Source organism: Anas platyrhynchos, chromosome 19 (genome assembly GCF_047663525.1).
Source record: "Anas platyrhynchos isolate ZD024472 breed Pekin duck chromosome 19, IASCAAS_PekinDuck_T2T, whole genome shotgun sequence".
Lineage (NCBI taxonomy): Eukaryota > Metazoa > Chordata > Aves > Anseriformes > Anatidae > Anas > Anas platyrhynchos.
In genome coordinates, this window is record NC_092605.1 from 15,190,921 (window position 1) to 15,206,026 (window position 15,106).

The following is a 15,106-nucleotide window of genomic DNA, read 5'->3' on the forward strand; positions in this document are numbered from 1 at the left end:
TTTTTGTTTGTGATTGCTATTTTCTGTCTCTTAATGAAATAAAATAGAAATCCATGTGTTCATATGAGATGTTAATTTGCATGTAATTATGAGAAATAATGATTCAGAACACTTCGAATCAAAAACAGTGATAGGATTCAAGTTTCCATAAAAATATCATCTTTAAGTGGTAGTTTTAATTCCAGGTTCTTTGCATTTCAATATGAAATATAAGACTTTACATCAGAGATTTTACATTACTTTACAAGCTACATAATAAGTTGTAATAAAAACTTCCCATTTAAAAAAAAAAAAAGAAAGAAAAAAAAGAAAAAATAAAGATAACCAGCTGATGCATTGCCTGAGTACATATTTTCTCAGCCATTTGCCTCATTTTATGTACAGCTTAATATGTATTTTCTCTCTACTTTGTCTATAAATATATATTTTCATATCCATAAGAATATACTCATGTTCTTAGTAAATGAAGGCATGCTTTCAATAAATTGAATGTCCAGCTGGCTGAAGATTTAAACAGAAAAAGGATACAAGAAGATATTTGGTAGATAAACATGTTCTTGTTTAGTCTTTTTTGATACTGATTGTTTAGAACTCTGAGTGCTTGCTTATGCTAGCTTTGGGCTGTTCTTCAAAAAGTCAATCAGCACAGTCTAGATGGTGGCTTTGATCTTTGTTTTTATATTTGTTTTAAGAGACTAAAAGACACGAAATTTGTGATTACATGGTTTGTGAGATCATCCCCCCCTCCACACATTATCCACAGATGGTTTAAGGGGACTAAAGAAAGGCTGCCCGCCTGAGGTTTTGACATCTTCATTATAGTCCCAGCAGGCTACTTTATAAACATCAGCATTTTTGCAGTTGTTCTTGCAGGTGCTTAAAGGAGATTGTGGCCTTTCACCTAGCATAATCAGCTTCCTTTTATTTCACAACATTTACTATTCCTTTGCATAGCCTTATTGTTTTTACACAGTGCTCTTAAAGGAAAACTTAACGAATTATTCCAACACCTGCTTGCCACAAGGCAAACACTGATCTTCGTGTTAGTCCTATGAGAGCTTACCACAGCCTCCCTAAGGCACATTTATCATGCAACTAGACGTCATCAGTCTCTGAAGGAATGTGATAGTGACTTGCTTACTTTCACATCGTGTGTCATCTGCACTGTGCAAAATTTACATTTCTAAACTTTGTATTTTATAGTTCAGTAAATAATAAAACCAAATTTTACAGACTTTTGGCAGAATATTTCTTAGGTCCAAATCCTTACATTTTAAATCACCTAAATTATGCTTGCTGCATTTGTCTGTTGCTTTTATGCATATCATTTTCCCATGTTTCTAGTTATGCTTCTCTATGCTTTGGATAAGTGGATAAGTATGATAATCAAAGTTTGTTTATAATTTAAAATATTTAGCAGCATGAAGAGTGATGCAATCCATTTTTTCCAGATGTGCCAACCTATGCAAAATAATTCTGTTGATCAGTGAGGATTCCTGATTATGTTCAGTGAAGGAAGATAAATGAGAAAATGCTGATTCTTGGATCACTTCTGATTCAGAGATAATAAAAGACTTTTGAAACTTTTTTGTCTGTATAGCGACTGATTCATAGGCAGCCCTGTAATAAAACAGCAAGACCTTACCATCTCATGGGTGTTTTTTTTTTAGCTGTATAGATGAAATATGCTTATGTGGTTTCAAATGAATAGGCAATTGTCTCCACTAGAACTTGCAATGACTTGAACCTCTCTGTACAGTCTCAGTAGGGAAGACAGATTTTGAAATGTAAATAATCAAGCAGGAGATCGGGTTTGATTTCACAAGCCAGTATTGTGGTCTCTGTGTTTGTAAGTAGTGTATTTGTTAAATGGTAAAATTAAATGCTTGGTTAGTTTGTTTTGTTGTATTAGAGAGCATGAACAGAACAACTGAGGCAGGTTTTGCTCTGTTTCTGCGTATGAGACAATTATAGCAATTTGTAAGAAATGTCAAGCTTGAAAGTGTTTGCTTACTTGTTAATAGCAGGTGATGCTCGTAAGTTATGCATCCTAGAAAAGGTGGATAACACTGTTGCACACTGTATTGGGGGGGTGGGGTGAGAGAGCGGTTGTGGTGTTTGGCTGCCTAGCACAGTAGAACCACCACACACACACAGATTTAAGGTTGCATGATAAAGTGGGCTTCTTTATCTAGCTGTCTCTGAGCATACATATTTTAACACATAAACATGCTTTTCCATGAGAGTCATCAGGGGTTACAGGTGATTTCAAGGAACTCAGAAATGTGCTGTATGAGAATAACGCCAGAGGGATCATTCTGTTCAGAGAAAATTTAAGAGCAGGAGGTCTGGAATTTAATCCCTAACTAGAAAGTAGAAAATAAAACATTAGATACTGCAGACTGTAGGTCAACTTTTGTACAGCAAGAACAAGAAAGGTGGATGGCTTAAGAACTTCATTTTTAGCGACAGACTTGTCTAATCAAGAAGTCAACAAAGTGACAAAAATAGGAAAAATAGAACAAATGGAATGTACTTAAAATAACATGATTTTGAGAACAGCAACAACAAAAAAACACAAAACAAAACACAAAAATGTGAAAGAAATTATTTAATTCCCAGTGCTAGAATAATATACAAGAATTAGATTTGTTTATTTATCTGCTTAATAACAAACTAACTAGAGAAAAAAACTAACTGAGAGAAGGAATGTTTAGCAAATTTGTTTCTCTGATGAATGAACAGGGCTATAGCCCTGGTAATGGAAGTGCTCAGCATTGCTTTTTTTCAAAGTTCAGCTTTGAATTTTAACTGAATTACTCTGGCCAAGCCCCCAGATAGTTGATCCCCAGTGTCTCAAAAGCTACAAATGAACATGATCAGAGATCTAGAAATCTTTATCTGCTAGGTACAAGTGAATGAATTGCAGCTGCTTAGTCCAAGAAGTTTAGAAAAACTCTGAATATTTAGAAACATAGATATTTGACCATAAAAAAGTCTGCTACACAGAGAAAGGTGTCCATTTCAGATTTGGGCAATGTATTTTAAGATATGTAACAGATATAAACTGAAAGAAAGAACTTCAGACAACACTTCAGGAGAAAAAAAATATATATATATAAATAATGGAATCAGACAGGAATGGGCTACATGTGTCCATGAGTTTTTAGAGTTTTTCCTACCAGAATTCTAGAAATATCATTGTCAGGACTATCTAGAGATACAGCTTTTCCTGTCATAGTGCTGAGAAATGAAGCATGTGAAATGCTGAGGTCCCTTTTAGTGTAATGTGAATAAGTAAGTGGCCTAAACCAGAATGTTTTCTAACTAGAAAAACTTTTTTTTTTCCCTTGAAACAAAATTGTTTCCATCTTTGTGAAGCCATAGGAATAATAATAATAATAAACGAAAAAAAATCAAAAATTCAAAAAATTCAAAAGTTCAAATTGTAGTATACCAATATTGGATGTGTAATTCCCCAAACTCAGTCATATCATTTGAACCCAGGACAGTGTAGCAAACTAAGTGAGTTGATTCTTGTGAATTGTTTGTTCATTGTTTGATTTGTTGGTTATTTTTTAAAATGACTTCAAGCTTTGGAAGTCAAGATTAGAGTCTTGGTTAAGTTATGAAAACAGGTTTCAAAAGTGATTTGAGAGGAAGTGCAAGTGTGGTCATGACAAGTTGCAAATTTTATTTTTATTTTTATTTTTATTTTTATTTTTATTTTTATTTTTATTTTTATTTTTATTTTTATTTTTACTTTTATTTTTATTTTTATTTTTATTTTTATTTTTATTTTTTTTATTCATCTTGCTTTATTAAATGTTTCATTTTCTTGCTTGAATTCATGTCTGTGTGCAATAATATCACAACATAATTCAGTTGTAAATTTAAGTAGTTTCATGTTACTGCTGTCCTTGTATTTTATGTAACAACTCCCTCTTTGCTAAGAAGGTTGTTGAATTAAAAACATTAACAACAGAGAAATGACACACGTCCACATTGCAAAAAGTAAAGAATATCTGTAGAAATCCTGAACTTGAGTTGTTTGTCCTGTACCCATACCATGAGTGACAAAAGAAAATATGCCATTCAATATGCAGAATTCAAGAATGGCTGACCCTTTGTGTAAATAGGACCTCTTTATTCAGGCCTCCAGAAATGTAAATACACTTAACCATGAGCAGAAAATAGATTTGCTATTCTGAAGTTTGAAGTGGCCTTTAGCATATCCCTCACATTGTTGAATTTTAGTTATTAGCTATAAAATTTAAGCTTTGTAGCATGATTAACACAAAAGGTGCCATCTACTGCAAGGCATAAAACTAATTCCTAGTTGCTGCCATGATAGAATAAGGGATGATAGAATAAGGGATTGATCAGTGAGATTCTTGAAGACAAGTACTGTGGGAAGTATTATTTTTTCATGCATATACGTGTTTGTACATGCACACACACACAAATTTATCATGAAAGGATGCTTATATTTTCTGAAGCAAAGGATTGTTTGGAAGTATTTATTTTCTCTTAAAAAAAAAGCTCAATATGAATTTGAAATGGCTGTATAACTGGCATAATTCAGCAGTAGTCTCAGTTTTAAGAGAATATAATTCTTGCCTTTAAGAATATAATTACATTTTCAGTCAAAATAAAACTGAGTGCATGTGTAGAGTTTAGAAACAAACAATTTTGTTTTAAAATCTTTATTATGAAAGCTTTGTTAGCAGCTTCCTGGTTGAAATTGTAGCAATATTTTCAATTAAAACAGGATTCAAATCTTACTGTTTCATGCTTCAATGACATTTGACAGGAAATCCAAAGTTCCAACATGCTAGATCTTCAGAAGTGTAATGTATTTTCCAGTTAAATTTATTTTTAGTAAACTATTTTCTCTATTAGAAGAAAAAAAATTCTTCTGTAGAAGTTCACAGTGAACTCATTTGTGGATTTGTGGAGGTCTGGCATAAAATCTCATGCATATCCGTATTCATGTATTTCAGGTAATCACAAAACAAGCTATAACCACGTTAATAAGCCAGTAGCCATTACTTTGCATGTGCAGAACCTTTTAGAAAGGTCTTTGGAGAAAGGTGTTGCTAAGGCCTTCCCTTCTGCCCACTGCCAGGACCACAGCTGCAGAGATGTCTCAGATGGTTTCCAGGAGGCTGGCCCTGGAACAGTGCTCTCCTGCTTTTGCAGGATGCTCTTTTCTAAGCCAATTTAAAATGTGGCTACAACCTTTTCTGCTGAGAGTTCGAGACATCATCCTCTTTTGCTTCTTAGTCTCTTATACCAGGTAGCCTATAATTCCCTGGAAATGGGAGTAATAACTCTCTTCATAGCAGACTAGCTGAGATTTACTCAGACCCTGCTGTTTGAACAGCTACTGAGGCCTCCCACAGTGTGAAAAGTGCATCTCTGCTTGCACAGTGTGTGACTGCCATTTGTGTTTCCATCCATGTTTTATCCTCTTCTTCCTTCACTTATGGCCTCTGTTGCTTTACAGACTTGGGAGAAGATGGCAAGAATAGTTAAAAGAAGGGAATTTCAGGCAAGGTAAGTTGTATTTATTAACTCAGAGGAATGCTGCGTTTCTTAAAAGAAGAGCATTAGTTACTGCTTTCACAAGGGATGGCCTAGCAATTGCACCAGCGTCCTATGCCAGGCAATAAGACCTTCAGAAAGGACAGTTTCTGAGACAAATTGGGAGGTGTAGGAAGACACTAGCTCAGTATTTGTAAATCGTTGTACTCAGACTAGTTGTTCACTGGGGAAAATACTGAGTAGAACCGAAAGACAAGGATTAGATTGCCTTCTGCTTCCAAGACTGCAAGTAATAATGTCATTAAATGGACTTGTGAGGAAAAGTTGATGTTAAGTTACATAACAAGGTTCAGGTAAAGCTTTCCACAAGAAGTTTATAGAAAAGAATATGCTAAGCAGATGCTGTTAGTATGAAGTATTAGTTGTGGTGGTGATGGGTGAAGATTCGTGAAGAATGACTGAGAGAAATGAAGCAGAAACAAAGCTTATTTTTATATTGATGACTACAAATATTTAATGATTGTTATTCCATTCCTTCCCCAAAATGTTTTCAAAAAACTAAAGCAAGCTATGGTTCTCAGTTTCTTCTAGATGATGATGATGATTTGATGAGGAGAGCCAAAACTTTTAAGATTTTGACTTTAAATCAAAGATCAAGAAACTTCCTGGAAATGAAGAAGAAGGAGGAGGAAAACTAAGAGATATTAAGAGACACAAAATGCAACAGGGAAAGATATATTGAATTTTCTGTGCAAGCATAAATTCCTCCTAATTAATGTAAATGTATTAGAAAACGCACTAAGCAACAGTATTTGTATAATAAATACTGCTATTCTTAAGCATTTTTGTTAATAACAGAAGTAAAACAAAATTCTGTGGTAACAGAGTAGAAGAAATGAAGCTACAGAAATAATAAATTTCCCTTTTAATTAGTTATACATGTATTGGTGTGGAGTAAAGAAGAGAGCATTGCAAGTTGGATTTTTTTTTCCCATAACTTTATCATTTCGGTTTATAACTGAAGGCATATGTCCTTTACGCACCGGCTTCCTCTTTTGTGTGTTCTGTGTTACTATGTTTCTGTTTTTAAAATGAAGGTATGTTTATCTGGAAATGCTTGAAAAGTAACAGTACATTTGAATAAAATTGAGTAGTATATTCCAGGGGAATTTTCTTCAACAGTACAAAGAGACTGTTTCCAGCAAAAAAAGTTGAGAAATGAGATTGAACTATCATGTCAGTTGATGTCTGTGCAGAGTGAATCTGCTTATTCTGTGTAAATGACTGCAGAGGTAAGGTTTTCCAAGTTAGGACAGCATGATAGAATCAAACTCTTTTCAGCTGATGGGGTAATATAAAAACAAAAGCCTACCTCATTCAGATTAGTTTTAAAAGATAAAGCTTGAAGTGCACAATTGTAGAGCAGATTCTCACTGTCTAATTCAGTGGTGAAATCACAAGACTAGCATGTTGGGACTTCCCAATTATCTTTCCACATGCACCTTGTCATGGCCAGCCTAGGTGGCAGTTCCATGAGCAACTCTGCCTTTGGAGCCAGCTGGGGAAGTGTCCTGAGAAGGGACTGTGCAGATAAGATGCTTCATCTTCTGGCATGCTGTGGTACAGAGTTTCCTGTTACACATTCACCATACATGCTCAGTGCATACTGTTAACAAGATTTAGAGATTTCAGTACCTACAAAGTGCCTACACTTTATTTTATGTAATAAATTTATCTAGCAATAGCTCTGATTTGGTAAAGTGTTTATATTTAATTAGTATTAATTAATATAAACTAGATTATTTTTAAAATGTACATTATAATTGAAGTAGATGGGAAAGTATGTAACTGTGAAATCTTGTGACATTCTCTTGACAGAGCAGTGAACTTTTTCATGATTTGCTGAATCATCATATTTTCAGTTCTGTCCTGACACAGCAATATTCTGAGGCTGATTATCATTACAGCTACTGCTGGTAAGCACAGACTTGGAACTTGTGGTTCTGTGGCATAGATGACTGTGGGAGTGATATGAAGGACCTGTTCCCTTTTTGTTGCTCATTTCTAGTAATTATGGCTCAAAAAAAATTCTGTTCTTTCCAACAGGAAAAAAGACAGATGTACCCTTCATTCCTTTTCATTCCTTTTCAGTGATATCTAAAAAGAAATTCAGTACTCTGCAGTAAAGTGACTGTGGACTGTTACTGTTTTGTCAAGTTCTAGTAATTCTTTGGCTTGACCCTTTCAAATATTCATAATAAGTGTTTTTGTTTGTTTGTTTGGTAGTTATTATTTTGCATATACATGTATGTTGATGTTTTATTTTTTAAATATCAGGAAAGCATATAAGTTTTTGGTCGTATTCCTGTTTCAGCTTTTTGCATTTTACAAGGTGAAGGTGAAACTTTAGTAAGGTAGAACACACTTTGATTTAGAAGATATCTAGGTTCTACAAAATGCATAGTGTCTGTTTATTGAAAGATGGAGTGTAAGCCTTCATTTTGCTTCCAGCTGTCTTATGATGAGACTGTCTTCAAAACAGTGATTTGCTGGCTGAGCTGACAGGAGACATAAACATGCATAATTATTAATGAATAATTAATAGAGATAAATGCACACATAATTATCTGTAATCTGTTCTTTGAACATGGATCCTGCTTATAACTGAAAATAACCACCCACCTTCCCTAGAGTATCATAATCAGTTATTTATGGTGCTAGTAGAGAAGGACATACAGTGCCTTGGGTTATAGTAACACTTATAGTGGGTGGCTGTGATATAATATTTATTAGTACCTTGTGATTTTCACTGTGACAGAGAGGAAATTCAAATGGGTCTCTTAATACTTTCTGGATTACCCAATATTCCAGAGGTAGTGGGGATGGAGAGGTGTCATAAAATATGATTATTCCTATCCAGGTTACTCTACAAGCTGTATCATATAGCTCTGTTGTTAACATTTTATCAGCTACTGTGGCCTTAAAACTAAAAATTCACATCAAAGCACTGGTTGCATATACTATCTCCTGTGAATTTTTATTTAACTTTTTTTGTTGCTATTGGCTTGATGGCTTATGTTTATACCAAAGTGTTACTGCTATAGGTGTCAAACAGCACACTGCAGTTGGCCCTTTCTAACACAAGAGAGTATGCTGGCTTCTTCTTCAGAAGAAGCGTTTCCATGAAGCAAGTCAGTAAATGTCCAGATCAGAACTTTGCCCTCTTGCTAATTGTGCATACAGACTTATCCATCCAGACCAGTTTACGTAGCAATTTTCAAAGATTTCTGCTGGTTTCTTTTAGTTACAGATTTTATTTTCATTGTAGCTGATTATTCTAATCATAAAAAACTTCCTATTGCTTTTTCTCCATACACATATTCAGTCTGAAACATAATGCTTTTTCCATATTAATGCATTAATTTCTGTATTAATGCATAAATGTCTCGAACAGCTGAATATATAAATAAAAAAAAACATTTTTTTTTTCTCCCTAAGAATGACTTCGGAAATGAAAAAGTGACTAATACTCAGATTCAAGATTGCCAGCTAAAGAAAGCTCAATTATCTCTACCTCTCTGACAGAAGCCATTTTAAACTGATCAGTGTGAATGCCGACATCCAAATGTACTCATTTAAAACATCTACTTGTTCATCCTAAAACTATATTTAAACTTTTTGTTTTGTGTATTATACTAGTAGTTCTAGTGATCTTACAGATTTTTGTTTGTTTGTTTATTTACTTTTTTGCTCCTCAGCTGTATGTGTATTAAATATCTGGAATTGTCAGACAAAATTTTCCGATTAAATTCAATGCAAAGACTAAGCAAGTAGGATCACAATTTAGTGTTTTTATCTCTAAAACAAAGAAACTTTCTCCTCTGTAAATATGTAAGTATAATGATTCATATGGGAATGACATCCATTATCTTAGTCAACATTTCACATATGACAGAAGAACAAAATTATTATCAAGGCTAATTGCTTTTTATTTAAAGAGATACACCTAAATATTTATATCAGTACTTACCTCCTGATTCTCTGCTGTTGTTTTATAAATGTATGTAGTTATGAAAACAACAAATAAAGCTGTTTTCTAGAATATATACAATCATAAGTGCGTAATTCCCAGTATACTATAAGGTCTTTTAATTTTGTTTTATTGTTGTCAAATACCACATATGTTTTGAAATCCAATAGCAGAAATGTCAAATTCTAAAGCAACTTTGCAAATTCATGGTTTCACTTTTGGTTTGTTTTACTGGGGTACCCTAATATTTCTTTTAACTAAATGAAGAATCTATTTATCAAAATACATACACTAGCTGAAGGATACCTTACATAAATACTAATGGCATCTGAGAGGGCTTTTTTTTTTTGCCTATGTTATTGTTGCTTTGTTTAAATTAGTCAGAGCTATTTAAATTATTTTGAACTGGTAGTAGCATAAAATAGGCCATAACTTGAACGAGTGTGTGCTATGGCAAAATCACAGCCTTTGAAGACTGTGACACATTTTTTCAGCATATACATCCATCTGGAAAACTGGGGTCAATCCTTTATGAATTATAAATGAAAGCAGCTTTAAGTTTGTACAAGATCTACAGCTGTACTGAACGGAAGTTAAATCACTCTCACTGATCTGAAGGAGCCTTGCAGATGGTTTATGCCATCCTGCTATAAACAAAATCTTGTTTTTCATCCAGGAGGAAAAAAGTCAAGCTGTTTTCTTTGTAAACAGATGGAATCAGTTCAGTAAGGTTGGAAGCAACCAACCGCTTAGTTCCACCTCTGCAACAGAAGATTGGAAAAGAAAAAAATTGTAATCTAGGCTTCTCAACAAATAGGCATGTACTTAAACTTTTTCTTTAAAACAAATCTGCTAAATTTAGGTGTAAATGTAAGGAGAAAATAGTTTCTAATGTGCAATATTCAAAATCTTCTGTGCCTGCCATAGCTGTCAATAATATGTCTTAGAACCTTTTAAGCTTATGTACAGGTCACACACAATTAATTATAACAGTGCAAAATGAATCCTGAGTAAAGGATATTAAACTTTTGAAATGTGCTTCTTTGAAACTGTACCTGAAGCAGGTGCTGCTTGTAAAGCTATGTGTAGTATCACAGGTGAATGATCAGTTGTGGGACTGAAATTTACCAATTTCTGCATTAGTTTGAGCAGCCAGGCCTTTTGTAAATTCTACTTTCCAATGTTTTGGGGTACTTTGTGCCGCTTAAAAATCAGAACCATCTGTCATTTAGTTCCTTTGTCTGTGATCTCTGTAAATTGTTAGTGGTTTCTTTCTTAATGATGAAGATGAAAACCAAAAAAATCCTCTTTCATATAGTCATGCAAATGCTTATTCTGGTCATAGACAGTGATAGGAGAAAGCCACAAAAACATCTACAAAGCCAACACCTACAAGCTATTGTCTGTTGCCTTAGTGCACAGTTGATCACTTATAGTAAACAGTTACTTTGATCTCTCTGACAAATAGAAGATTATCCAAAATTCCTGCCAAATTGGACTTATTTTTTTCTTCTTTACTTTATCTCACATCTCATAGAGTTGCAGACTATTTTAGTTTGGAAGTGACCTCTAGCAGTCATCTTGTCCAACCTGCTGTTCAAGCAGTGCCGGCCACAGCAGGCTGCCCAGGACCATGCCCAGTCAGCTTTTGAAGATCTCCAAGGAAGGAGACCCCACAACCTCTCAGGACAACCTGTGCCAGTGCTCTGTCACCTGTACAGCAGAGGGCGAATATTACTTTTGGCCTGCACCAGCCTTGTCCCTAAGTTTGACTGTTTTGCTCTGAAAATTAGTGTGTCATTCAAAAATATATAACTTGCTTCATTTACAGTGACAGTCAGTAGATAGAGAACACGTGATGCTGAACAGAAAGTAAAGAAGCAACAGCATGTAGGTGTTATGTCAGTGTCACAAGGGAGCAGATAATGCAGGAAACTGGGAGGACAGTGTACAAAGAATTTTCCATGCAGATTTTTTTCTGTATACCTGGGCAGCTGGTTTGAGGACCCTTCCAAAAAATTGGCTAGATCCATGCAAAATGGAACCTCAAAACAGTAATCAATACACAGGTTGTCCATGTTTTCTAAAATGTGTATGAAGGTTTGAAAGCTTGCAGTAAAACAGCCATCTTGATGGGGTTATTTATGGTTTTAAGCACAGCTTCAGATGTAGCTGAGGGAAGGAGATAACGTGGTGTGAATTTTATATCCACCCTGAAGCTGAGTGCAAACCTTTGCAGAGAAAATTTTGTAGAAAATAGAGGGAGAACAGCAGCATAAATTTTAAAGCCCTTTTAAAATCAACTGGATAATCCATTATGTTTGTATGGGTACTGAGCCAGGACATGGCCTTTCTGTTTCAGAATAATTGGCTCTATTTTTCCGTAGTGTTTTGAGAGATATATAAATACATTTTTGGAAGTGAATGCAGCTGAGGGGAACCTTCATCTTCTCTACTCAAACTATAGCAGGAACTTGGCAGCGCATGCTCCAGATGCTGTGCATCAGTATCACTTGTAACATCAAGGAATAAGTGAACCCTTGATGCCCATCACTTCTATTTTCTGACAGTGTCTGTTCTTTTTTTTTTTTTTATGCATGTGTAGCACTTGATTTTATTTTGTTTTACAATTGTTATGGCTGCTCTGCAATGTACTGTAGCTGGCTAGTAATCAATCATATACATGTAATCTTCTGTTTTCTTTCCAGCAGCAGTTCAGCAGGTTTTTTTTTTGTTGTTGTTGTTTTGATTATTTTTTTTTTTAACTATTTCCTTTCAACTACGTGTGCAGTTTCTGTTAGCAAAAATAAATCAAAGTAGGCCTCAACACTTCCAACTTCAAAGGCAAGAACTATATTTATTAGACTGGCTTTCTGATCTCTGTCTATGAACCCCTGGAAATGTGTTTGATATGCAAGCTAATAGGGTAGTGTTGGTTGCCGAGTTCAAAGCTCGTGTTTATGATTGTCAAGGGTTGACTCATATATTTTGTCTTTCCAGCTGAAGGAAGAGTGTATATTTAGTTGTAGTTTGTACCACTGGAAGATCATCTGAGTTGCTTCTCGAACAGATCTGTTTTTATCTTGTCATTGGCTTCTCATTGTGCTGAGCTGAGACAAGTATCAACAGCCAGTGCTTATCAGTTGTGATCAGATAGAATAGGCTGGCTTCAAAACGGAGTTTGTGGTAGTAAGAGGAAGAGTTGTGGGCGTGGTAGAGGCTAGAGATGGACATAATAGGAAAGAAGTGATGAAGATGGCTTTGTGAAATATAGTCATAACATTTTTGGTGAGCACAAGCTGAAAGGCTCTTTTGTATCCAGTCTCACCTGCTATTCTGTGATTCAAGGATCATTGTTCCATTGAGATTACATGGACATTTTTGAGAACTGAAGATAGATGCTATGATACATCTGAGGCTAAGACCATTGATGACAGAATGATTCCATCTGAAGAAAATTCCTATTGCATCATTTTGAAATATTACATGATGCAGGGCAAAGTCAAGTGCTTTAGGCCAGTGTCATCTCCTTCCTTCTCTACCCATGGAAAAGAATAAATTAATTTTTGTTTGGGATACAGCAGATAAAATATCTTAAAATCCATGTTGTATCAAATTCTGTGCAGGAGTAGAGAAAAATGATGCATTTTGAAAATGAAGAGAGGAAATAATATCTATCCAAACATCATATGTTAGAATACAAAAGCACTGAGAACTGCCTTTATATACTGTTAGAAGTCTTCAACTCTTCAGAGTCTGTCCCTGTGGTCTTGCTGTAACACCAATTCAAGGCACAATACAGGAACTTCTATATTTCCATCACATCAATATGTGTGCTCCTACAGTCCATTTCTATAGTACCAAACCTGTAAGTGGAAAAAATTATGTCTTTGCTGGGAATGTTTGCTTGGACTTGTACAAAACAGAAATCAGAATTATATAATTTGGTCTCTGAAAGACATCTTGTTAACTGTCATATTCAAAGCCAGATCAGTTTAGATTGGCTTGTTAAGTGAATTGTCCAGTCAAGTTTTAATATCTCCAGGGATGGACATATCATGAATATATGTTTCCTCAGAGCGGTTGACTCTTTTTCCAGTTCTTGTTATCTGAGTTGAAAATGATGATTACCAAATATACATATAGCTAGTGGAAGCTGCTATTGTGACTGTCCCAAATTAAAATACTAATTTGTCACATTCCATAGCAGGGCTAGTAGTATAGAAGTATACAGTTGTATTAGCAGAGATTAAGACAGCTAGCAGGCAAGAATCCGTGAAGACTTCAAGTATTTTAACGTAGTTTCCACAATTTGGAAAGGGTTTTCAGTTATCTGAAAGGTTAGTGACTGCAGCATAAGTGCACTGATAATTTTCAATAAAATTTATTTATTTTTTCTGTATTCTGCCCCAAACCAAAGATTGCACTAGCCCCTTTAGAAGGTTAGCTGGGAAGTTCAGATGCAATCATTTGATCATGTTAAATACCATTATTTTGACCACCTTCTGCTGTCAGTCTTTTGAGAAGAGGAAAAATTGAAACAGAATATGAGTTTATGACGTTTCATATTCTGCTGTTTAAGTCTAGCCTGGCAAATATCCACACAGTCCATATTGGACATTGAGAGTCAGCAAACAATCTACTTTGGTTGTGAAGGTGAGGCTGAATTCTTATGTGCTTCATCTTTTTTTATTCCTGTTATACAAAGGATGAACTTACACAAGAAATCAGTAGAAGAATCAATCAAGTCATTGGTTCTGTATCCAAAAGAATTCAACAGGTAAAAAGTCTGTAAAATGAAATCTTTGTCAAAGGCTGAGGGTGGAAAAACTTGTTAGATGCTCTAAAATGATATGGGGCTGCTTATTGTTGAATGTAACAAAACTGCACTCCAATCTGTTCTTCTGTACTCTGAAGATTTAGAACAGTAATTTATTTCTGTAGGATAAAATACCTCATAATCTGCATAGACCAATATGAAACCTGGTGCCATAGGCCTGTATCTTAGCCAAGTTTGCTCTTCTACAGTGGAGGTCTAGGGTAGATACTGTCCTCAATCTACTTGCATAGATTATCTATCAGAAAACAATCCAGGTCACTTCATTGCACACATTACATTTTGTTTTGTTTCGTTTTGCTTCTTAATAAAAGTAGTTGGTAACTAATTACTCATGAAATAGACAGGCAGGTAGATTAATTTTTGAGGTCAGAATGACTTCAGTGTGCTGAAGTGCACTAGAAAATCGAGGTACCAGCTTGTTTAAATGAAGCAAACACTGACAAATAGAAAAACCTTTTTAAGTATGGGTAGGACTAAGGGAAGATTCTTTCAAGAAACATGCTTAAAAATGATTGCAAAAACAAACAAACAACAACAAAAAAGCAAACAACAAAAAACCCATCCTGTTCACAATTTTATGTTTGACTTTTACACATCATTAAAAATTTTCCACTTGAAAGATGAGAAGTGTCAAATTAAACCATAACAGTCTGCAAGTACATAAATACTGAATCCGTATGTGCAGATAC

At 34.8% G+C, this 15,106-nt stretch overlaps 1 long non-coding RNA gene across 1 annotated transcript in view; it reads left to right on the forward strand.

Annotated features, from left to right (window-relative positions):
* LOC139999060 (uncharacterized) overlaps positions 1-9,653 on the forward strand; it is a 28,087-nt gene extending 18,434 nt beyond the window's left edge. Inside the window, exons 2-4 of the long non-coding RNA XR_011804076.1 lie at positions 5,510-5,559; positions 7,426-7,523; positions 9,046-9,653. This is a non-coding gene — a long non-coding RNA (uncharacterized lncRNA). The remainder of the gene's footprint in view (positions 1-5,509; positions 5,560-7,425; positions 7,524-9,045) is intronic.
* Positions 9,654-15,106: the final 5,453 nt, after the last annotated feature.